Source organism: Giraffa tippelskirchi, chromosome 8 (genome assembly GCF_054371585.1).
Source record: "Giraffa tippelskirchi isolate mGirTip1 chromosome 8, T2T-mGirTip1v1.2.pri, whole genome shotgun sequence".
NCBI classification, from domain to species: domain Eukaryota; kingdom Metazoa; phylum Chordata; class Mammalia; order Artiodactyla; family Giraffidae; genus Giraffa; species Giraffa tippelskirchi.
The window spans coordinates 125,346,467-125,372,510 of record NC_137282.1 but is presented as its reverse complement, the minus strand read 5'-3'; the positions used below and the strand labels follow the sequence as shown (position 1 = coordinate 125,372,510).

General features: G+C 38.3%; 1 protein-coding gene and 1 pseudogene across 10 annotated transcripts in view; one reads left to right on the top strand and one right to left on the bottom strand.

Annotated features, from left to right (window-relative positions):
• The window catches only part of ILRUN (inflammation and lipid regulator with UBA-like and NBR1-like domains), a 103,122-nt gene that overhangs the window by 56,515 nt on the left and 20,563 nt on the right, over positions 1-26,044 (top strand). The window lies entirely within an intron of this gene.
• LOC145517504 (small ribosomal subunit protein uS14 pseudogene) lies at positions 13,395-13,557 on the bottom strand (annotated as a pseudogene).

Sequence of the window (26,044 nt, the reverse complement as noted above, 5' to 3'; positions counted from 1 at the left end):
TTTGTATATCTTGAGAAAGCTGAGCCCATTGGAGAGTGGCTACTCAGTAAATTTTTAAATGCATGTCAGTGTTTTTAAGGGAGGAGGAAGACAACATACATGACTTTTTAAAAAAAATTTCTTTGATGCAGAGATACTGCTTCCTAGTGTTCTCCCTTGTTTGAGAGCTCTAGTCTTATTTTGTGTGTGTGTGTGTGTGTGTGTTAATGTTAAATTAAAAATAATTATCACTATATGGGACATTAAAATTTATACTGATAACATCTCTCCCAAATTCGGTAAGTAGATAGAGTGTAAATATATTAGCTCTGAAGGCAGTAAAAAATGTAAAGCCTTTCTTGGTCATATAGTCTGTGAGTTGTTTTTCAGGACTTTGAAATCTTATACCTTCATGGGATCTTAATAATTGATCTGAATCCATGGTTTTCAAGCATTTTTCTTAATTAAGGGAACCCTTTCTTTGATAAATGTATGTGAATGCCTCCTCCAAAAAAGAAAAGATAAAAATGAAACTGACTTTTTTGAATTGGGAGTCTCCTTAGCCTATGTCACCTGCTTTCTGAGATAATCTCCATTGCCATGGGGAGTATAGTTTGCAAACTGGTCATCTAGTCTAATAAAGAATTTAATTCCATTTACAAGCTACCATATTCCAATGAATTCTTTTTACTGTTAATTATAAAACACATAATGATAGCAGAACTGTTAAATGACTGGCAGAAAGTGAAATATACATAATATGCATAAAGCCGCAACTGTGGACACGTGGGGAAAAAACAAGGTGCCATGTTAACCTTGGCAAGATTGGCTCTTTGAGGTTTTCTGCTCTCTTAACTTGCTAGTGCCCTGAGTTTAGTGTAGTGCTAGGAGTTTGGAATGTGGGACTACGTTTCCTGGGCACAAACTTGGATAAGTTAGGTAACTTCTCTTTGCCTCATTCTGTTTTAAGAACAAAGCTTGTTTGTTTGCTTGTTTTTGTTTTTGGTTGGGTGGTCTTTTCTGTAGTCTTTAGATGGTCTTTTCTAGAAGGAATCCATTCTCCTTATTTTTGTAGTAATACTTACGTTGTTTGAACTCATTTCTCTTCCTAAAAGGAACTTTTGCTTATATTTAACAGTTTGCAGAGTGGGTCTTCTTTCACTTTAGAATGATTGTACTGTTTCAGTCTCTCAACAGGATTGTGCTGTTGGCATGTCATTTGGACAGTTCTTCATTATGTGAGGCATCTATGTAAGACCCTTGTCCCTCTCTGAATAAATACCTGTAGCTTCCCGTGTTCGTCTTGACAGCCACCCTTCCTCTCTCACCGCACACATTTCTAACTCCCTTGATTGAGTACCACTAAGTATTTGATTCTTGGCAGATTTATTTTCAGGCCCAAATATCTTATCTTCTTCCTGCAGACTTTTGCTTCTTAGATAAAAGCAACCTGTTATCTAATGCCTACTTTACGTCAGGCATTGTATTGGGCTTTTTCATATAAATTATCTCAGGGAAGTATTAGCTGTACTTTATGGATGGGGAAACTGAAGACCAGAGATAAGTAATGATTTCTTTCGGTAAGAGTTATGAATTAGCTGTAAATTATAGTTATAAATCATCTGAAGTAGTTTCACGATTTTTTTGCCATTGGACATACAGGGTTCACAGGGAAACTTTGGCTCCCGGGTGTTGGAACTTGGCAGAGTTTAGGGAGACTGGGGTAAATGGTCCCCAAGTTCTCTCCGTTTCCAGAGTGAGTGAAATGAGGGTTAGATTGAGATCAGCAGGGTGACTCTTAGGTAGGAAGTGTTTCCCAAGGAGTTCCTGCTTGTCAGTGGGACACTTGACTCTTGGGAAGGATTAAGGAGCGTGAGTGCTCATCCCCATTTTAGCCTTGATACAAACATGCCTCCCCTCTTTCAAAGTTCCACAAGAGAGCTGTACCCCTGCACTTGATGGTTCCTTCTAAAACAGAGTGGTTTTAGTTGTCAAGTAGGCGCTGCGGTCATGTGATACTACGGTGATCAAGTGCTAATGAAGGTTTCTCCCACTTGAAATAACTCTTCCTATTAAAAGCTTCACACAGCTCTTTAGGAACAATTCACATGTAGATAAAATACTTAAACATTATTCATTTAGTTTTCTCAGAGGTTAAAAATGAAACTTCTCTTATTAAGCTCCCAAATCATATTACGTAATATAGACCCACAGTTAGGAAGCTTGATGGGTGCCCGTCTGTAATCACACTGTTTGTTTCTTAATCCCTTTGTAATTTCTCCCAGCTTCTCCAGTTTACAGTGTCCACCTTAACCAGGTAGTGCAGGGTTGCTGCTCCTCATTCTTCTGCAGTGTTTTAACTGATCATGTTGTAAAAGAAGTTCTGGTTTCATAGACTTTCCCTAGACTCTACACCGGTGTCTTCTGTTAGTGTTTGGATGCTGTCCTACTTGGCACTTACACCAGTTCTCTGGCCCTGTTACTTACTGACCCCACCTTTAGAGTGTCTCTCTTACGTTGCACTCAGAAAGCCTGTTTCATTTACTTCTGGATCATCCTCAATAGGATGCTCGCTGTTTCAATTCTGATTTCTAGATCCCTTCAGTATCAGAAATATGAGTAGTCATGAAACATATTTCTTTTCCGATAAATGGTAGCCTAAGCTGATTGTGATTTGTATGGGAAATGTTTTCAGAAGGGACATTTCAATTTGTAAATGAGATCTGAAATCCTTAAATACCTTTACATTCTAAGGTCTGTATTAAGTTTCAAAGGTGATGGGCTGGGGAGTGGAAAGGAGGGAATATATATATATATATATATTTATGGTTGATTTTCGTTGTTGTTTGGCAGAAACCAACATGACATTGTTGGTTTACAATATGATAATTGTAAAGCAATTGTAAAGCAATTATCCTTCAATTAAAAATTTAAAAACTGAAAGGTGATGGGCTATTTCAGCTTCAGAGATGCTTCAGCTCCTGGTTTGTATGAGCCACATGGTTGTACTGACACCAAGTGGTCACTATTGTTTGACGATTGTGTCCAGGAGTCGTTCCCCTGGAGTCAAAGGTGTTGAGAAGGTTAATTTCTAAAATGTAGACATGTGGGTCCTGAACCTCTATGAAGTATGGAAAATCGAGAGACGAGATGAAGCAGGGATATATCTTTAAAATGTAGTAAATAAGATATTTGTATGTCCAGGTATGAAGTGTCAAATGTTTTAACTATAAGAATTTGGTAGAAGAACAAAAATATAATTTGAAGGCAGCATCTGCTTTTCTTACTGGAGCCAGAGCCCTTCATAATAGAAACATCTTTGATCTGGAACATTAGGTTCCAGGGATTCAGAATTTGGGGATAGACAGTTCATTAAAAAAACTTTAACCAAATATATTTAGTTATATTTATTGTTATACTTATTGTTAAAAAGAAAATAATCCCCAAACCACTGACCATTTAAGAAGTAAAAACTTCGGCATAATTTGCTTTTTTAAAAAAACTATAATCCTTAACTTTTTTGTTTGCATGCATTGGTAAGGGCTATAGCTGACTGACTCTAGTTTTAAAAAGTGTTTAGTTAGAGAGTATATCCCTATCATAGTAAAACATATACCCATAAAACTTCCTGCACTTCTTTGAGTCTTACATAATTTTAATATGTATTATTGGTTTAATGACTACTTTTCTTGGAAGGAGAAGGGAAGAGCCATTATATTAAATGAACATATTTGATCATATTGGTTTTGGAAACATTAAAAATGAGGCAACAAGTAAGACTTACAGTGGAGGAGATATGTACATTTCTCCATCACAAAAAAATGTTTATATATATGCTAAAATTGTTTCAGACAAGCAATTTCTACTGAATTTTTGTGTGATGGGAATTTTTAATAAGTGTCATTGTGTACACTTGCTACTGAATCAGACTAGAGCATATCTCTTAAAAATGAGGAAGCAGACATAATTGCTTCTTGCTCAAATCATGGTGAATGCCTAATTTATCAGTACAGTAGCACTCATCCCCTCTACCCCCTTTGGGGGATATATTTCAAGACCACCTAGTCGATGCCTGAATCCATGGATAGTGCCGACCTCGTATATATATTTTTTTCCTATACATACATACCTGTGACAAAGTTTATAAGTTAGGTACAATAAGAAATTATATAATAACTGTGACAAAGTTTATAAGTTAGGTACAATAAGAAATTATAATAAATAATAAAATAGATCAATTATAGCAGTATGCTGTAATAAGAGTTATGTGAATATGGTCTTCCTCCTTTCCCCCTCCCCCTCGCAGTACCTTACTGTTTGTACTCGCCCTTCTTGTGATGATGTGAGATGAGAAAATGCCTACAAGGGGACCATTTGATTTGAGTGATCCTGGATCATCAAGCCATGTCGATGTGATGTGAGTGGTTGGATGTCAAGAGCAAGCAGTGTTGATGGCTGGGGGTTCTGGGTGGGATGGGACAGGAAGGCGTGAGGTTTCCTCCTGCCACTTAGAAATGGTGTGCAGTTTAAAACTTATAAATTGTGTATTTCTGGACTTTTCCCACTTAGTATTTTCAAATTGAGGTTGGCTTTGGGTAACTCAGCCTGCAGAAAGCAAAACTGAAAGTGGGGGATCTACATAACTACTGAAAAATCTGTTGTTTTTTTTTTTTTTAAGCAGACTGGTGATTAGGACCTAAAATAATTGAAGGATAGAGCTGTTAAGCTTTATCTGATATCTTAATTTCTGTGATGCAGTTTATATTCCTCAGTTATGGCTCATGATACAGTTTTTTTATTTTTAACCCCCCCTATTAGTCTTGTAGTTAAAGGTAGGAATATTTGAAGAGGATATCTTCTTACTGAAAAGCAAATTCCATTCTGTTCTTTTCATGATGGTTTGAGACTAGCCACACAGTGCTCTAATGAGTTTTTGCTTGGAATGACAGAGATACATTTCACTTAGAAATTAGTTCATTCTATAATCTTTACCTTGAAAAAAAACAATCCCCCTTTAAAAACTACTTAATTTTTCTTCTCTTTAACTTTAAACAGCTCATAGTTTCCTTTCTTTACAAAGAGAATGTCACTATTGGACATTTGGCTCTAAGGTAGGAGTGCTTTGTTGTTGTTCAGTAGCTCAGTCGTGTCCGGCTCTTTGAGACCCCATGGACTGCAGCGCTGCAGGTTTCCCTGTCTTTCACCATCTCTGGGAGTTTGCTCAAACTCATATCCATCCAACCATCTCATCCTCTGTCATCCTATTCTCCTGCCTTCAATCTTTCCCAGCATCAGGGTCTTTTCAAATGAGTCAGTTCTTCACATCAGGTGGCCAGAGTATTGGAGTTTCAGCTTCAACATCAGTCCTTCCAGTGAACACCCAGGACTGATCTCCTTTAGGATGGACTGGTTGGATCTCCTTGCAGTCCAAGGGACTCTCAAGAGTCTTCTCCAACACCACAGTTCAAAAGCATCAATTCTTCGGCACTCAGCTTTTTTCACCGTCCAACTCTCACATCCATATATGACCACTGGAAAAACCATAGCCTTGACTAGACAGACCTTTGTTGGCAAAGTAATGTCTCTGCTTTTAAATATGCTATCTAGGTTGGTCATAACCTTCCTTCCAAGGAGTAAGCGTCTTTTAATTTCATGGCTGCAGTCACCATCAGCAGTGATTTTGGAGCCCCCAAAAATAAAGTCTGACACTGTTTCCGCATCTATTTCCCATGAAGTGATGGGACCAGCTGCCAAGATCTTAGTTTTCTGAATGTTGAGCTTTAAGCCAACTTTTTCACTCTCCTCTTTCACTTTCATCAAGAGGCTCTTTAGTTCTTCTTCGCTTTCTGCCATAAGGGGTGGTATCATCTGCATATCTGAGGTTATTGATATTTCTCCCGGCAATCTTGATTCCAGCTTGTGTTTCTTCCAGCCCAGCATTTCTCATGATGTACTTTGCATATAAGTTAAATAAGCAGGGTGACAATATACAGCCTTGATGTACTCCTTTTCCTGTTTGGAACCAGTCTGTTGTTCCATGTCCAGTCCTAACTGTTGCTTCCTGACCTGCATACAGGTTTCTCAAGAGACAGGTCAGATGGTCTGGTATTCCCATCTCTTTCAGAATTTTCCACAATTTATTGTGATCCACACAGTTAAAGGCTTTGGTATAGTCAATAAAGCAGAAATAGATGTTTTTCTGGAACTCTCTTGCTTTTTTGATGATCCAGTGGATATTGGCAATTTGATCTCTGGTTCCTCTGCCTTTTGTAAAACCAGCTTGAACATCTGGAAGTTCACGGTTCACGTATTGCTGAAGCCTGGCTTGGAGAATTTTGAGCATTACTTTGCTAGCGTGTGAGATGAGTGCAATTGTGCGATAGTTTGAGCATTCTTTTGGCATTGCCTTTCTTTGGGATTGGAATGAAAACTGACCTTTTCCAGTCCTGTGGCCACTGCTGAGTGTTCCAGATTTGCTGGCATATTGAGGCAGCACTTTCACAGTATTGTCTTTCATGATTTGAAATAGCTCAACTGGAACTCCATCACTTCCACTAGTTTTGTTCATAGTGATGCTTTCTAAGGCCCACTTGACTTCACATTCCAGGATGTATGGCTCTAGGTGAGTGATCACACCATCGTGATTGTCTGGGTCGTGACACTTACATCAAGAGACTCTTTAATTCCTCTTGACTTCCTGCCGTAAGAGTGGTGTCATCTGCATATCTGAAAGTGAAAGTTGCTCAGTTGTGTCCGACTCTTTGTGACCCCATGGACTATACAGTCCATGGAATTCTCCAGGCCAGAATACTGGAGTGGGTAGCCTTTCCCTTTTCCAGGGGATCTTCCCAACTCAGAGATCGAACCTAGGTCTCCCACATTTCGTATCTGAGGTTATTGCTATTTCTCCCAGCAATCTTGATTCCAGCTTGTGCTTCATCCAGTCCAGCATTTCACACGATGTACTCTGTATGTAAGTTGAATAAACAGGGTGACAATATACAGCCTTGATGTACTCCTTTCCCAGTTTTGAACCAGTCTGTTGTTCCATGTCCAGTTCTGACTGTTGCTTCTGTGGTTTCATTCAAAGGAGTGCTTTGAGCCTCTGGGTTTTGCTTTGTGTAGTAGTCAGTGCCCTTCCAGTTTCCTCTTACAATTAAGGATTTTGCTTATACTTTGTTTTGAAATCATCTTGAAAGTAATTGAATTCTCGAGTGGGTCAGGCTTTGGCTTAGCAGCCACTTCAGTTTTGTCCTTTAGTTTCACAGTTGTCTTGTAGTTAGAAATCAGAAGTGATTAGGAAAGCAGACCTTATCTGACCTAAGTCTTACTAAGACTTTAAGGAACACTTAATAATACATTTTATTTACTTAACTCAATATAGCCAAAATTTTATCATTTCAACATGTGGCTCTAGCCGCATTTCAGCTACTCAGTAGCTACATGTGGCTAGTTGCCTGTAGCTATATAAACTCGGATAGTTGTACCAGTATTTTTTTTTCCCCTGTAGCAAATTGTACAGAATTGGTGGTCATCTTATTCTTAAAAATTTGCTGGTGAAACCTTCTGGGCCTCAAGGGATCTTTTTTGAAGGTTTAAAATTACTAACTCAGTTTATTTTTGTAATTATAAATCTGTTCAGGTTATCTTTCATCTTGGATGATGTTGGGTAATTCCAAGGAATTGGTCCTTTTCACTGCATTGTTGGATTTATGTTGTGTAGAGTTCTTTATACTATTCTTTATTAAATCATTTTAATGCTTTCTGTGCATGTAGTGATCATCCTCTCATTCTGTATATTTTGTGTCTCCTCTCTTTTTTTCTTTGATAATCTTGGTAATTTTAAAGAATTTGATAATTTTAAGAAAATAGCTTTTGGTTTCATTGATTTTTCTCTATTCTTTTGTTTTCAGTTGGATAGGTTTCTGCTTTTTTAATGTTTCCCTCCCTCTGCTTGACTTGTGTTTATCTTTACTCTTTTTGTAATGTCTTAAGATGCAAGCTCAAGACTGGGTGGCTTCTAAACAACCGAAATTTATTTCTTACATTTCTGTAGGCTGGGAAGCCTAAAATAGAGGTGCTGACAGAGTCAGTGTCTGGCAAGGGCTAGTTCCCTACTTCATGATACTGCCGCCTTCTCACTGTGTCCTCTTTGTGTATGCTAGTCGCTCAGTCGTGTCCGACTCTTTGCGATCCCATAGACTGTAGCTCACCAGGCTTCTCTGTCCATGCAGTTCTCCAGGCAGGAATACTGGAGTGGGTAGCCATTTCCTTCTCCAGGGGATCTTCCCGACCCAGAGATTGAACCCTGGTCCCCCACATTGCAGGCAGATTCTTTACTGTCTGAGCCACCAGGGAAGCCCTGTATCCTCTCTGGGATCTTTTAGAATAAGGATGCTGATCCCATTCATGCAGGCTCTACCCTCATGACTTAACACCTCTCAAAGACCCAACTTCAAAATACCCTTATATTTGGTATTATATGAATATTTCAAAGTGAGAATTTGGGGGGAAGGGAAGATACAAGTATTTAGTCTATAACAAGTATAAATTTCCCTTGGAGTACTGCTTATAGCTGCATACCATACTTTTGAGATACTGTATTTTCATTCAGTTCAAAGTATTTTCTAATTTCCCTTGACTTCCTATTTGACCCTTTTAACCTACCTATATCATTATATTTGAAGTTTCTTAGAGATAGCGTATAATTAGGCTATTTTCCCCCATTCTGACAATCTTTGTCTTCTAATTGATAAGAGAATTCACATTTACTATAATTGTTGATATATTTGAATTTAGTTCAACCATTTTATTATTTGAAAACTTTTAAATCAGTTACATCACTAAACTTATAATGTATTTGTTCTTAAAAGAAATATATGACCTAGAAGATACAGAAAATATAAACCAAAAAGAGCATTTATTCTGAAGTACAGATATGGACACTGTTTATGTATCCAAATATTAAAAGCATAAAAATTTTTGCTTTTCAGGTTTGGCATTGTGCTACAAATAATCATGTAACCTACTTTTTTGCTACTCACTAATATTTTAGAACCTTTCCCCTTATTATTAACCAAAATATTATAATAGATCATTCTTTTTCAGTTGAGATAAAATTCACGTAACAAGTTAACCACTTAAAGTGAACAGTTCATTGGCATTTAGTACATTCACAGAATTGTGTAACCATCATCTATTTAGTTCCAACACATTTTTATCACCCCAAAAGGAAACTCTGTACCTGTTAAACGTTCATAAAACTCCTGGTGTGCACTAATGTACTTTTTTTTCTCTGTGAGTTGATAATTCTTTTGTTGTGTTGGGGCAGGGTACATAAATAGTGATCAAACAATAAACTGTATTAAACAGCCATTTGGAAAACAGAATCTGGGCTGCTTACTAAGAAAGAGTAGCCATAACTTATTTGGTTCACTTATAGTTAAATTCTTAAATATTCTTTTTTTATTGAAGATGGATAGATAGTTATAGCATGAATAGTGCTATAAAGTAAACCACATTCTGGGCCATAAAACACCTTAACAAATTAAAAAGAGTAGAAATTATACAATGTATCCTCTCAGGCTACAATGGAATTAAACTAGAAAGCAACAAAAGAAAGCTAGTGGGAAAATCCCCACACTTCTAACTGACACGTGGATCAAAGAAGAAATCTCAAGAGAAATCTAAATACTTTGAACTAAATGAAAATGAAAGTAACACCTATCAAAATTGTGAAAAGCAGCAAAAGCAGTACTTAAAGCAAAATTCACAACACTGAATACCTGTGTTAGAAAAAGAAAAACCTAAAATCTATAATCAAAGCTTTCAGTTTAGGAAACTAAAAAAATAAGAGCAAGTTAAATCAGAAGTAAAATGTAAATCAGAGCAGAAAATCAATAGAGAAAATCAACAAAACCCAACACAGTTTTTTGGAAAAAGATAAAGTCAGGAACCTCTGGCCACGCTAAGAAAAAAAAGGAAGAGAACACAAATTACTAAAGTCAGAAGTGAAACAGCATCACTACAGATCCCACAGACATTTAAAGGATGATTAAGGAATATTAATGAGCAACTCATGTTGGTAACAAACATAGGTAATGCCCACAAATTTGATAGATCGATTTACATGTAGTAGATCAGTTTCTTGATGCGTACAATCTACCAGTCACACAAGAAGAAATAAACCATCTGTATTTCTGTAGAGAAATTGAAGCACGAGTTACTGACCTTAGAAAATAGAGAGCACCAGGCTTAGATGAGTTCACTAGTGAACTCTACCAGACATTTAAAGAAGAAATTACACTACTACTCTGGGATCTCTTCCAGAAGAATGAAGCAGAAAGAATACTTCCTGACTCATTCAACAGGGCAGCATTATCCTAATGCCAAACCAGACGGTACAAGGAAAGAAAATCATAGACCATTATCTCTCATGAATATAGATGTAAAAATCATCAACAAAATATTAGCATATCAAAGCCAACAATGTATAAAAAGAATACTAGCACTACGTCCAAATGAAATTTATCCCAGATATTCAAGGCTGGTTCAACATTCAAACAATCAATTAATATAATTAACTATATCAACAGGATAAGAAGAAAAGTCAATATGTTCATATCAATAGATACAGAAAAATCATTTGCTAAAATTCAGTACCTATTTGTGATTGAACTCTCAGCAAACTAGGAAGAGAGAAGGGGCTGTCTCTCTGCTTGGTTTAGAATATTTACAAAACTAAAATATTCTTACCATATTTACAGCAGTTTTATTCATAATTGCCAAAACTTGGAAGCAGTCCAAATGTCCTTCAGGAGGTGAATGGACAAATAAACTTTGGTACATCTAGATAGTGCAATACTATCCAGCACAAAAAAGAAATGAGCCCTCAGTTCATGAAAAGATACAGAAGAACCTTAAGTGCATGTTACTAAATGAAAAATCTGGTCTGAAAAGGCACAATTCCAACTATATTAGCGTACTAGAAAAGGCACAACTGTGGAAACAGTGGTTGCCAATGGCTAGGTGAAGGAGGGATGAATAGGCAGAGCACAGAGGGCAGTGAAACTGTTCTATGTGATATTATAGTGATAGAGACATGTCATTATACATTTATCAAACCCCACAGAATGTGCAACACCAAGAGTGAACCCTAGCTATGGACTTGGGATGGTAATAATGCATCTGTGTAGGTTCATCAGCTGTAACAGATACAACACTTCATGGCATACTGATGGTAAAAGAGATGGTGGGTATGTGGAGCAGAGTATATTATCTTCTCAGTTTTGTGGTGAACCTGCATCTACTTTTAAAAATAATACAATCTGTTTAAAATGCTTCTTTTCAATAATAATAATAAGAAACATTAGGAAATAATACCATTCTAGGTCAAATGGTGTCTGAAGGGGCTTCCCCAGAGATGCAGTAATTTAACTAAAAAGATTCAGATTGGTGACAGCGTATCACGTTCCCAGATTGTAATAAATAAGCATAAACTATGGTTGAGCTTGACAAGTGCAGTTTGACATCAGTTGAAGGTTCTGTGTGTGCAAAGAGTGGGAGATAGATTGGAGATGATGGTCGTTTGAAAGAGATGAGTAGCAGACTGTTGTGGTCCAGACTGAAAGGCCCAATGTGCTGCACTGCATCTCAGTTGCGAGACAGTAGTGAGGGTGGCTCCCTCTGTAGGGTTAGGAAGCCTCAGCGGCCTTGAGTACGCCCTAAGACCCCAAGTTTGTGGTTGCTACTACTTCAGTATAGGGATGATAATCATTTGTTCTCTCAAAGCTCTGTGCCCAGATTCAAGCCAGGAAAATATTTTGGCCTGTTAAGGGGCTGGAGTGGAAATGAAGAGGAAGGGGTACTTGGGAACAACAAAAAGTTAATGCAAAATGATAGTTTAAATGCCAGTTTAATTCTGTGTGCTTCATGCCAGTTGCATATGTTTGACTCTTAATGTGCTATAGTTTTGATTCCCTTTGTACTTTTGATTATACTTTGAGATTTAAATTAGTAATTTAAGTTGCTTAAACGTATTTTCAGGCTGTATTGGTTTTCTGCAGTTGCACTATCATCCATTCAATTATATTATTGAGCTATAAAAGTTTAAATTATTAGAATGTTAATATTTTCATCTTTTTTGCCAGGAATAGTTGTGTCCATGAGTTCTTCTCTTTACTGGTTGGTGGAACACTCAGAACTGACTGGGGAGGGAGGAAGGGGGAGGTAGGGGGAAGTGCTGCATGTGGTTACGGATGAGCACTAGTCCAGGAGTTAAAAGATCTGACCTCTGGTCTTGATGCTGCCATGTAATATATTACTGATTGACCCTGAGCTACTAATTCAAAGTTACTAGACCTCAGGGTTTTGTTTGTTTTAATTATGGTGAAATAAATACACATAACAATTTACCATCTTAACCATTTTTAAGTATACAGGTCAGTGGCATTAAGCGCTTTCACATTGTTATACAACCGTCAGTACCATCTATCTCCAGAACTCTTGCAAAAGTGAAACTCTGTACCTGTTAAATATTAACTCCTCCTTTCCTTCTCCCTCCAGCCCCTGACGACCACCATTCCACTTCCTGTCTCTCTAGGTACCTCATATAAGTGGTATCACAATTTTTGTCCTTTTGTGACTGGCTATATATTTCAGTTCATCTTAAAGGTTCATCCAAGTTTTAAAGTGGTTCAGAATTTCCCAGTTTTATAAGGCTGAATAATATTCCATTGTATGTATATTCCACACTTTAAAATTTATCCATTGATGTACACTTGGATTGCTTCTCCCTTTTGGTATTGTGAATAATGCTGCTATGAAAACAGGTATACAAATCCCACTTCGAAACCCTGCCTTTAGTTCTTTTAGGTATATACCTAGAAGTGAGGGTTGCTGGACCATGTGGCAATTGTATTTTTAATTTTTTGAGGAAATTCCATACTGTTTTCCATAGTGGCTATACCATTCTACTCTCCCCAGGGTACAAGAGTTCCAGTCTTTCCACATGCTTGTCCAGGCTCACTATTTTCTGTTTGTTTTTTTTTTTGACAGTAGCCATCCTAACGAGTATGAGACAGTAGCGCATTATAGCTATAATTTGTAGCTCTCTAATGATGGATGACACTGAGCATCTTTACCTGTGCTTTTTAGTCCTTCAGCATGTCTGTTCAGAAGTCCTTTTGCACGTTCTACCCCCTAGCATGAACACTTTTACATAACTGAGGGAAAATAAGTCACATATTTTGAAGGTGAATCCATTGAGATTAGTTAGTAAGTTTTTAAAAGATTTCTGTAGTCAGTTGACTATTCCATTCACTTTAAAATATAATTGAAAAGGTGTTTTTTTTTTTAACATACATTGTTTCTGTGGTAAGGTAGATGTCCTGGGTGACCCATTCAAGGAAGTTCACTTAGTCCAACATAATGAAGCCTGTATCCTTCAGATACTGTTGGAAACAGCATATTAAGGCTGTATTTTTGGATCAGACAATGCGGGTTTGAGCATATGCAGCAAGAGCAAGAACCCTGGCCTGATTTTCCTGGATGGCTCCAGTACAGCTGCTGGTGACCCATCTTTCCTTCTCAGATGCAGTCAGGCAACAGGCCCTGGGCCCATTTTAAACTCAGGTTATGAGTTTTATTTTGTAGGAGTTCTTTATATATTGGATTGGCCAGTGTATAAAGTAAGTATTTTCTCCATTCCATGGTTTGCCTTTGCACTCTATTGATTGTGTCGTTAGATCCACAAACATTTTAATGGTTTTTTTCCCTGGATCATTGTTTGTTTATTTTTAATTAAACAAACATGAATAGTTTTACTGATAAAAGGTACAATTCACAAAGAAGATAGACATCATAAAACATTAGACACCTAACAACAAAGAAACAGAGATATATAAAGCAAAAATAAGAAATATAAGGGAAAAATATATATATATATATAATCATAGACATGTTAACCTTTCTCTGAGAATATTTTATCAAGTGCAGAAAAAATAAGAATAGGAGCATCTTGAATGATATCATTAATAATTTAAATATAATAGATTTCTATTTATATTAGTTTTTATTAATCTTATGTCCTATACACATGTATTTAAATTTTTGTGTCTCATACATTGTTACTGGATGTCCATAGGACATTTAGATAAACTTGCAAAAAGATAAACATTACTAAATTTCAAAAAGTAGAAACTTTTTTTTGTGAGTCAGTTATTTATATACACATATATTATTTTGAAATTATTTTCCTTTATAGGTTATTATAAGATATTGACTATAGTTCCCTGTCCTATACAGTAACCTTTGTTGCTTGTTGCGTATCTATTTTTTTAAATTAGAAATCTAGCATTCTATTTATACTAAGTCAAACAAGTGAAATCAAAATGTCTTTAATTTTTTAGTTAGGCAAAAATTCATAAGTTTTCTAAAATACATATACATATTGCCTATATATTTGTATGCAAGAGCTTTTCTACTATAAAGGCTTGAGAAATAACATCAAAAAAAAAGAGATGGAGAAATTGGAAAACATAAACTAAATGAAATGGGAGCTCTGAATATGAAATAGAAAAGTGAAACAAACTAGATAAAAAAGTAAAAGTTCCTCATGTAGTCCAGTTGTTTTTAAACATGGCTGCTCTTTAGGAACATATCTGGAACTCTGGTGAAAAAAAAAAGCAATACCTGGACATTTGTATTTTTCAAAAAATTCCAAGATAATTCTGATATGCATCTGGATTTTAAAAAGTCATTCCAGAGTTTTCTATTAAACAGTAGTTTTGCTAATATAGAATTCTGTTATTTTTCTTCTGAGCAATCATGATACAATGGTATTGTGAGTAATAGTTACATAATCGCAATAGTGAGAGGTGTTTATCAGTTTTCACAGTCAGTAGCCAGACAAAAAATAAAAGATAATTACAATTGCAAGTCACAATGATAACATGATTAATCTAACAATATAAAATAATTACATACAATTTGGGGGGTCAAGCAGAGTGATGTGGTAAGTGGAAGTGCATACATCCACCTGCATACATCTGCTCGGCCTGTCTGTGTCTTTTGGTTGGTGCATTTAATCCATTTATATTTAAGGTAATTATCAATATGTATGATCCTATTATCATTTTCTTAATGGTTTTGGGTTTATTTTCTGTAGGTAGGTCTTTTACTCTTGTTTCCTGCCTAGCGAAGTTCCTTTAGCATTTGTTGTAAAACTGGTTTGGTGGCGCTAAATTCTCTTAACTTTTGCTTGTCTAGAAAGCTTTTGATTTCTCCATCAAATCTGAAAGACAGTCTTGCTCCATAGAGTATTCTTGGTTGTAGGTTCTTTCCTTTCATCACTTTTAATATATCATGCCATTCCCTTCTGGCTTGTAGAGTTTCTGTTGAGAAATGGGCTGATAGCCTGAAGGGAGTTCTCTTGAATGTTATTTGTCGTTTTCCCTTGTCGCTTTTAATATTTTTTAGGGCTTCCCTGGTGGCTCAGATGTAGAGAATCCGCCTGCAATGTGGGAGACCTGGGTTTGATCCCTGGGTTGGGAAGATCCCCTGGAGGAGGGCATGGCAACCCACTCCAGTATTCTTGCCTGGAGAATCCCCATGGTCAGAGGGGCCTCACGGGCTACAGTCCATGGGGTCGCAAAGAGCTGGACACGATCGAGCGACTGAGCACAGCTCTGTCTTTAATTTTTGTCAGTTTGATTGCAATGTGTCCCAGTGTGTTCCTCCTTGGGTTCATCCTGCCTGGGACTGTCTGTGCTTCTGGACTTGGTTGACTATTTCCTTTCCCACGTTTGGGAAGTTTTCAGCTGTTATCTCTTCAAATATTTTCTCAGGTCCTTTTTCTTTCTCATCTCTTTCTGGGACCCCTACAGTGTGAATGTTGGTGTGTTTAATATAGTCCCAGAGGTCTCTTAGGCTGTCTTCATTTCTTTTCCTTCTTTTTTCTCATTCGGTTCTGCAGCAGTGATTTCCAGGAAAACAGACTCCAGTCTTGCAGGGCGCAAACAAAACCTTGTGTGCACCAAGACTCAGAGGGAAGGAGTGACCCCAAAGGAGACTGAAGCAAAACCACCTGCTAGTGTTGGAGGGTTTCCTGTGGAGGAGGTGTGGATTGGCAGGGGCTTACCACAGGGATGGGGCTCCAGCCTGGAAGGTCCCCCTTGGAGGTCACCATCAACCAGAGGGTTGGGTCACCTCAGGCCAAAAAATACCAGGGAGGGAGCACAACCCCACTCATCAGCAGATAGTTGGAGTAAAGCTTTACTGAGCAAGGCCCTGCCCACCAGAGCAAGACCCAGTTTCTCTCGCTACCAGTCCTTCACAGGCCTCTTAGCCTCCTCCATCAGAGGGCAGACAGAAGAAGCAAGAAGAACCACAGTCCCACAGTGACTAAAACAAAAACCACATTACAGAAAGTCAGTCAGCATGTTAAAGCAGAAAGTTGTGTCTCAGATGAAGGGACAAGATAAAACCCCAGAAAAACAACTGAATGAAGTGGAGATAGGCCACCTTCTAGAAAAAGTATTCAGAATAATGATAGTGGAAATGATTTTGGATCTTGGATAAAGAATGGAGGCAAAGATTGAGAAGATGCAAGAAATGTTTACCAAAGACCTAGAAGAACTAAAGAACAAACAGAGATGAATAATATGATAGAAGGATCCATAGCAGAGTAACTGAGGCAGAAGAATGGATAAATGACCTGAAGGATAAATGTATTAATTTTGATGTAGTCCAATTTGTCTTTTTTCTTTGGTGCTTTTGGAGTCAAATCCAAGAAATTGTTTCCAGATCCAGTGTCGTGACTCTTTTCTTCTAAGAGGTTTATGTCTAGATCTTTGATCCATTTAATTTTTGTATATGGTGTAAGGTAAGGATCCAAATTAATCATTTTGCATGTGGATATCCAGTTTTCCCACCACCGTTTGTTGAAAATATTTCCCTTTGCCATTGAGTGCTTCGTATTCTTGTAAAAAAAAAAATCATTGGACCTACAACGTGAGAGTTAATTTCTGAGCTCTTCACTCTCTCCCGTGATCCGTATGCCTCTTTGTAAACACCGTGCGGTTTGGGTTACTGTTATTTTTTGTAATAAAGGTTTGAGATCAAGGGATGTGATGCCGCCATTCTGCTTTTTCAAAATTGTTTGACTTTTAGTGACGCTGAGATCAGTGAATGGGTTCAAGTGGTAACAGCCTGATCCCTGCAGAGGTCCTCCCCATCAACCGGCCTTTTGCCTAATGTTTTTGTTCATTGATTATTGCCTGAATCAGTTCAAATAGGGATTAGAGAATGGCAATTTTTTCTCCACATTTATCAGCTGGAGTAGTTCTGGGGGAGGGAAACTTTGTTTTGTCAATAATGATTTATTTTCCTGAAATTCAGTTTTACAAATAAGGCTAGATTAAATGCTTAATTTACCTTTAATTGCAGTTCTTTAGAGTAAGGGTTTATTGCTCTGTTTACTTTGGTGAAACTAATGAACGAGAAGCATTAAAGATTATATATCCTTTTTATAGGTATCATAAACTCTTAGATTTTATACAAGAAATCTGTTTTACTGTTATTGTTAGAGTCTTCTACTACAGTTAGATGTCACTAATCATCAGACATTATTCTTAGCATTGACTCTATCTTCCAACAAAGTAACACAGTAAACATTTTTTTTAATGTCACAGTGCTAAGTACTTCTGGATACATAATTTAAAAAAAATTTTTTTATATTTATTGAGCACTCATACCCTATGTCAATCACCATCCTGGGAAATTTACTTAATTTCTGATTCTTGTCCTCCTTTGACCTAGTGGGTTTTTTTTCCCCTTGATTATGTATTTGTTTTTATCTTTTTTTTCCCTTGAGTATGTAAAACATTTCTATCATCCTAAGCCTCAGTTTAGAAATGATATATTTACAGAGATCTCCCTTCCATTCTGTCCCTTTCAGTTAGTCCATTGCTCCTCCTATAGGTGCTCACTTTTATTTATTCATTTATGGATTGTCCATTTAGTTTTGTCTTGCAGACACCAGCAGATGTATGTAAATGTGTCCCTTATCTTACAAAGAAGTGTTATAACTATAGATACTGATCGACATCTTACTTTTTTTTTCACTTAAGAATTATATTCTAGAGATTAGTGTAGAAATCTTCATTCCTTTTTATGGCTGTGGTGTATTCTCTTTGGTAAATATGTCTTCATTTTTCTAGCTTAGTGTTCATTGATGGACATCTGAGTTATTTAAAACATCTTCCAATATAAAATAAAAATCCTTTGGAGACATAATATTGGCACACATAATTGTTTTACATGCCTTGAAAAAGTACGTATAGATTGGATTGATTAAAAAAATTTTTGCTGTTGCATACATTAATAATGTACTATTAATTTTTCTCTAGCTTCTTCCCCATTTCTCTTCTCTCTTTCACATTCCTGATAGTGTCAGAAATGGATATTCCCTCCTGTTTGCCTAGTCTGTTGAATTCTTTCCATTCAGGCTTCTGTCCCTCCCGCTCCACTAAAACTGCTGCTCTTTTCAAAATCACCAGTGACCTACATGATGCCACATCCAGTGCTTTGTTCTCAGTTCTCAACTTACTTGATTTGTTAGCTGCACTGGATCCAATTAATAATTCTGTTCTCCTTGAAATACTTTTGTCACTAGGCTTCTTGAGTACCAAATACTCCTGGTTTTCCTTTATTCTTTGGCTTCCTCCTTCTCTTTTCTTTTTTTCTGACCTCCTGAATTCACTCCTCTTTCCTTTTGTTACCAGCTGGTGGTAGGCCTACTTCAGGGGAGGGTAGTTGTACAAGAGAAGACTGGTAGGAAGGGGTGGAATCTCTGTGCTTCTAGGAGTTGAGGCTGGGAGTGGGAGGAGAGGAGGGCATCTGGGTTCAGAGATCACCTGAAATGAGCCTGTAGTCTGACAAAAGCATATTGACTGACATGTGGTGAAAGAAGGCACTCCAGGGGAACTGTGGGGTGCCATGTGTGAGAGCGGGTGGGGGTCAGCAGCTTCTGTAAGCTTGGGTTCCTGCTGAAGGAGTCAGAAAAGGCTCTTGGGAAGTGGGGTCAGTTTTGGATTGGCTGCTGTTTCTGAAGTAGGACTAGAGGGGAGGATTAGTTAGGGTTTGGGTGATGTTGTGGGGAAGGGCAGTTTGGCAGTTGGATAGCCTCAGTGATAATAGATGGCTGTAACAAAGCTACTCTTGGGGTGTCATTGGTAAGAAAGCAGTAGCCACTGAAAGAGAGTCAGTACATTTTACAGCTGCTGAATGACCTTGCGAGAAACAGTGTCTCCTGTTACCTTTGTGTCTGCCTTTCTCTGTGTCTATCCTCCCAGCCCAGTTAATGGCAGTTTTCCCCCCATTCTGAGCCAGTTTTCGTCTTTTGTCTCAGACCTGTTTATGTTTTTACTCTCATTTTGTGGCACTGATTTTACTGGGTTTGGGAAGTAGGAATCCTTATTTCCTAAGACCTAAAGTAAATAAATAAGTGATTAAATGATGACTAAAACCTGCTCTCACCCCTCACTTGCCATATTATGGCAGAAGCTCGTGATTATTAAATAGGGAATGATTTGAAAAAACTGTGAAAATGAATCGTCTCTTTGTTGTTGCCATTTCTGCTTTTCTTTCTGAGCCTCTCTCCCTATTCCAGGCACTGAATACCCCTCACTGTCTCGTCTCATCCAGGCTTCCAATGCACTGTCCTGGGCTTCTCTTTCTTCTCCCCCTTGTGTACTTATGCCTGTTGGCTAATCTGATGATGAGGTTAGTGCAGCTTAATATGTTCCTTATGGAGACATTTTCATTTTAAAAGGAAATTCCTTACCTCACACCAGTCAGAATGGCCATCATCAAAAAAAAATCTACAAATAATAAATGCTGGAGAGGATGTGGGGAAAAGGGAACCCTCCTGCACTGTTGATGGGAATGTAAATTGATACAGCCATTATGGAGAACAGTATGGAGATTCCTTAAAAAACTAGGAATAAAACTACCATGTGATCCAACAATCCCACTCCTGGGCATATACCCTGAGAAAACCATAATTGAAACAGATACATGTACCCCAGTGTTCATTGCAGCACTATTTACAGTAGTTAGGACATGGAAGCAACTTAGATGTCAATCAACAGATGAATGGGTAAAGAAGCTGTGGTATGTATATACAATGGAATATTGCTCAACCATGAAAAGGAACACATTTGAGTCAGTGCTAATGAAGTGGATGGACCTAAGGGCTATTACAAAAAGTGAAGTAAGTTAGAAAGAGAAAAACAAATATTGTATATTAATGCATATATGTGGAATCTAGGAAGATGGTACTGAAAGGTTACTGCTACGAGCTGTGAAGGATGCTGGGATTCCTGGCCTCCAGAGGGGAGGAATTTGATCTGGAGCCAGTGACAAGGCTTGATCACTCAGAGCTTTGTGTGTAGCAAAGTTTTATTAAAGTATAAAAGAGATAGTGAAAGCTGACATAGACATCAGAAGGAGACAGAAAGAGTACCCCCTTGCTAGTTTTTAGCAAGCTGTTATATACCTGTTAGCAAGCTGCTAATTAGAGGAAGGAAATACCTCAAAACTGAGAGAGTTGCACCAGACCCCTCACCCACAGCATGCATTTTGAGGTAGCATTGGCACCAGGTGAATCATCCCCGGCCATAAAACAGTTGACATGAATCTTGAAGAAAGGCAGATTTTCAAGCAGATACATAGTTCATTAACAGAGCTTCAGTTCAGTTCAGTTGCTCAGTTGTGTCCGACTCTTTGCGACCCCATGGACTGCAGCACGCCAGGCCTCCCTGTCCATCACCAACTCCTGGAGCTTACTCAAACTCATGTCCAGTGAGTCGGTGATGCCATCCAACCGTCTCATCCTCTGTCGTCCCCTTCTCCTCCCTTAAGGAAGATATTTCCATGAGAAAAATGCATTGGTTAGCTCAAGATTTGAGATAAAGTTAAGTTCAGGTGGAACCAGGTGCCTTGACAACGCAGGATTAGAAGAGAAAAGAAAAAAAAACATCTGCCACTTGCAGTTTATTTCCTTCTGCTGCTTGGGGACTGTTAACGAACCTGTTTGCAGGGCAGCAGTGGATACGCAGACATAGAGATCAGACTTAGGGACAAAGGGAAGTGGGAGGAGAGGGTGGGATGAACTGAGAGAGCAGCGTGGAAGCAGATACACTACCATGTGTAAAATAGAAAGCCGGTGGGAATGTGCTGTATGATTCAAGGAACTCAGACCTGGAGAGCTGGGATGGGGTGGGAGGTGGGAGGGAGGTTCAAGAGGGAGAGAACATGCGTATACCTGTGGCTGGCTCTGGTTGATGTATGGCAGAAACTAACACAGTATTGTAAAGCAGTTATCTTCCCATTAAAAGTAAATTTTAAAAAAAGGAAATTCCTGAGAAAATATGAAACTAAGGGATACGTTTTTACTACACAGTGTGGCAAGATGGAGGGGAGTGCGGATGGGGAGGGAGGCAGAGTTGAGTAGAGGCAGCCCTGTAGCAGTCACTCTGCTGTAGATGGCGCCTAGGCCCCAGAAATCAAGAGCTGCCTGTAAGGAGTGAATGAGCTGGAGCCTGGCTCTCCCTTCTTCCCCCGTAGACGCTAAGGTAGATGTTGTGTTAATAGTGAAAGTATTCTAAGTGCCTGGGCAGGTGTCACGGTAGCAAAGTGTATGTGGAGTAAAGAGTATGGAAATACAGACTGGAGGTTGAGGCTGAGCAGAGACAGAGATGTTGAGACCTGCTGTAACGCCGACCTTTGCACTACCTACTAGAGGCATGTTTCAGGCCGCCAGACTACCAGTGCGCAGACTCTCCCTTCCAAACCTTTTCGCTGAAGCCAGGCAGCACACACCCAGCTTTCCTACTCTGGAAATGAAATATGAGCCCCCATGGCTTGTAGCCCAGCAGCTGACTAGAGCCTGTTTACCTCTATGGACCCAAGTTGTTTCTTAATCCTCAGGGGAAATATGGGGTTCCTACAGTGCTTCGAAGATGAGTTGAGCTTTAGGAAGGATTTGAATTTGCAGCCTCCAAATCCAAATCTAGGAATGGCTAAAACCAGCCTGTGTCTCCTGGTGCTATCTCACAGCTCTTGGGGACGAGCCCAAGGCAGTTGTTCTAGAGCTCAGAAGACTATGAGATTTCAGTCCTAACCACAGTTGGAATTACTTTGAGGTGTCCTTATATACTGGATCTTTGAAAGTGGTATTTTCTGAAGCCTCCAACCAACCCTTTCCCCTTGGGAACCCAGACCAAGTAGACCCTATTAATGCAGCAGTTTATCACTTGCTTTCCATGGCTTCCATTTGCATTTGTGTGGGGCACAAATGGAACTAGGCTCTGCAATTAGGCAGTTTCAGCCCAGTATCCACATCAAGCTGGTTCATTTGTGCAGTCCTTGCTGTTCCCATTTGAAGACCATAATGCCCTTACTGCACTGCTGAGAAGGGCTTGACCCAGAACGGTGAGATCTCCCTGCAGGTAGGAGTGACTCCATGTCCAGTTGATGAGGTGGTCTTTTTGAGGCCTCTGAAGGACTGAGTGAGTGATGGCCCCTCCTGCCTGCCCTGCTACAGCTTTGTTCTACACCCTGTGGATCAAAGTACTCTCCTTTGTAGTCACTTCACTACGGAGAGAACTGTTAGTGTTGGCTTTGTTACAACTTTACCTCTTAATGTCTGAAAATACACTTTTAAATTACTATACTAATTTATTCCTTTTAGTAAACTTGTAATAATTTTTAGATTTACAGTAAAGTTTCAGAGATGAACAGAGTTCCCACATACCCAGTTTGCCCCATTGTTAGCATCTTACATAATCATAGCACTCTTGCTAGTATGAAGGCATCAGTGTCGGTACCTTACTATGAACTCAACTCCAGACTTTGTATTTCATCATTTTTTCCTACCTTTCTGTTTCAGAAATCCTTCTGTTCCAGAAACTAGAGTCCTACATTACGCTTAGTGGTCATGTGTCCCAGTCTCCTCTGGTCTGTGACAGTTTCTGTCTTTCCATGTTTTTCCTATCCCCTGATAGTTTCAAGGAATGCTTGCAAGTATCCGTTATATAAACTGTTCTTTATAATGTCCACCATTCTGAGCTTATCTGATGTTTTCCACATGATTGGACTGATGTTACAGGTTTAGGAAAGAATACTAGGAAAGTGAAGTGCCCTGAAGTGCCCTACGGGTGAGGTGGGAGCACTTGATATTTGCATAACATCTCTGATGAAACTAACCTTGGTCACTTCTTTAAGTAGTTTGTTTGCCAGTTTCTCCACCATAAAGTTAATCCTTTTCTCTTTCCCTACTCTATCACTAAGATAGAGTGGGTTGGGGAGGGTGTATAGAATTAAGTTGCACCTCTTGGAAGGGAGAATATCTTTATATATTTTATATATATATATATATATGTATATTATTTGGAATTCTTTTGTAAGGAAGTTTGTCTCTTCTCCCTCGTTTGTTTATAGAACTATGAACTCATGTATATTTATTTTATAATTGGAGTTACAATGCAGTGCTCCATTATTTTGTTGCCCAAGTTGTTCCAGCTCCAGAGAGAGCTCTTTCAGATGACTCCTGTATCCCTGTAACATGCCCCATCCTTTTGTGTTTTGAGCACTTCCTTACTTTCTGGTGCAACAACATGTTACAGGCTTTTCTTAAATTTTCCATGCCCCAACCCTAGAATTAGCCATTTCTCCAAGAAGCCCTTGTTTGTTTGTTTTTTTTTTATTAGAGAATAGTATTTAGAAACCACTGGGCACTAGGTGTGTTCACTGCTACTGGGGTGTCATTACTTCTAGGTCCCATTAGTAGTTAGAGCTAGATAGTATATGTATACCTACTACCCCTTGTATGCAGACACATATATATATTAGGATAATGGTGAGTTTATATTGATGTGTCTGACTTTAATCCAGTACAACAGGGGTTTAGAATGCCTTCTTTGCTTGCTCTACTGTAACATCCTTCTTCCATAATGAAAACCCTTGCACCCACTATCCATTTACTTATATTCAGCCTAGTATGCCTGTTCCTGTACTAGAAATATATTGTAACCTATATTCCCACAAGAAACAAGTTTATCAGTTCTAATATTGTACTGATTTTTTAACTATTTCTATTTTAGTGGACAAATCATAGGTGTTTGTTTACTTTTATTATGATGTGATTTAAATGTTTTTCATATTCTTTAATCTGGGATGTGTTTGTATGTCAGCATGATTGGTTAAGATGATGGATTTTGCCTCCAAGTTTAATGTTTCCATTTTACTCTACACTTCTGATAGTCTAAACTTAAGAGTTAAAAGGTTATGTTCTCTCTTCAGTAATTTATTACATATTTCTACAAAAGGAAGTATAGACTTATTAAAAGTTTATACTTATTATTAAAAGTTTTATTATATGTAAAAGAGACAAGTTGAAGGACATAAGATTTGCAGCACCTTCTCTCCCCAAAGTTCTGGCTCAGGTGCTTTTTAAAAAATTAGCTTAAGATAAGACATCTAAACTTAGTTTCTCCCTTTGCTCACTAAGTCTTGACTGTGTAGGCTTGATACTTGGTTTTATTTTCTTGGCTACTTTTCTAGGACATCCTGTTGACTTGTTCTTGTTATTGGTGCCAAAGATCATATGCCTGTCAGTAAAGATATTATGGACCTGGGAAATGGGACTGACTTAACTAAAGGTTTCATTCCCTAGACACTTGGTTCCCAAATTCCTGTGGGGAAGAAAGAAGTGTGGGTTTAAAAGCTATACTAAGAGCTGGAAGTTCTTGATCATCATCGTGGTCAACTTCTAACTTGAAGTCTGACCTTGGGCCATCACGTCTTACCTCCAGACCACAAATCCTTCATCTAGGAAGTGAAACAGTTCCATTAGATAACTCCTAAAGTTCCTTACAGCTGTGGTTTTATCATCAGAGACAATGAAATACCTGGTATACGGCCATGCCATCCTGAATGCACCGGTTCTCTTCTGATCTCAGAAGCTAAGCAGGGTCGGGCCTGCTTAGTACTTGAATGAGAGATAGTGAAATACCTGGCTGGCAGTTTTAATCTCAGTAGTTAAGGTGCTCTGGCAAGAATTGAAAATGGTCAACCTCTTTGAAATAGCTTATTGGGCCATTCTTTATCATCCTTTTAATTTGTTTGATTAAAAAACCCACACATACTCTGTGTGGGATGAACACATTCTGAAATGTGAGGTCTATAGGTAGAATGAGGAGGGCTCAGATGGTACCATGTAGAAGACATAGTGTACTCTTCAGAACAATCCATCATGGTAGTAACTTTGGAGAATCAGAACTGGGCTGTTTATTATTTGGTGTTTATAAATCAGGGACTCCTTAAGTGACATTCCTTTTACAGCTATTATGTAGAATCTGTGAACAGTACAGAAAAATAGCCAAGGTGAAGAGAGTATGATGGTTTAAGTATGATTAAGGCTCAGTGAGTTGTATTAAAGAAGCTTTAGTTCTTAAAGCATTAGTCTTGTACTGCTAATAGCCTTCAGAAAAGTGTTCTTTCTCATAAGCATTGAGTTTCCTGAGCAGAGAGAATGAAACATACGACCTATAGCCGAGTATGCTATCCATACCATGTACTTACAAGAGGATTTTGGTAAACAGATGGGTGGAAGACAAAAGTAGGAATTAATGTACTGTAAGACAAGGCATGTTGCTTGGAAAAAATGAATAATACGGTGAAGGAATGTTGCCTTTGGTTAGAAAGTGTAAAATAAGAGAGCACAGAATGAGTCTCCCTCAGGCTGCTGCCATTGAATTGTTCTTTAAAACCCACATCGTATCAATTTATGAGATTGAACCTTGTATGAAAGTATTGAATGATAGTCCTCTGACTCACCATTCCTGGCTCCTGTTCCACATTTCTAAATTAAGTGGTACTCTGCCTGTCTTTGTGTACAGTGTTAAATCAGCGAGTTGAACTTTTATGATATAGTTTATGTAAAGATTCACACTTGCTTTAACAGTGTGTCTGGAATGGATGCCCATTCCTCTGATCCATACTA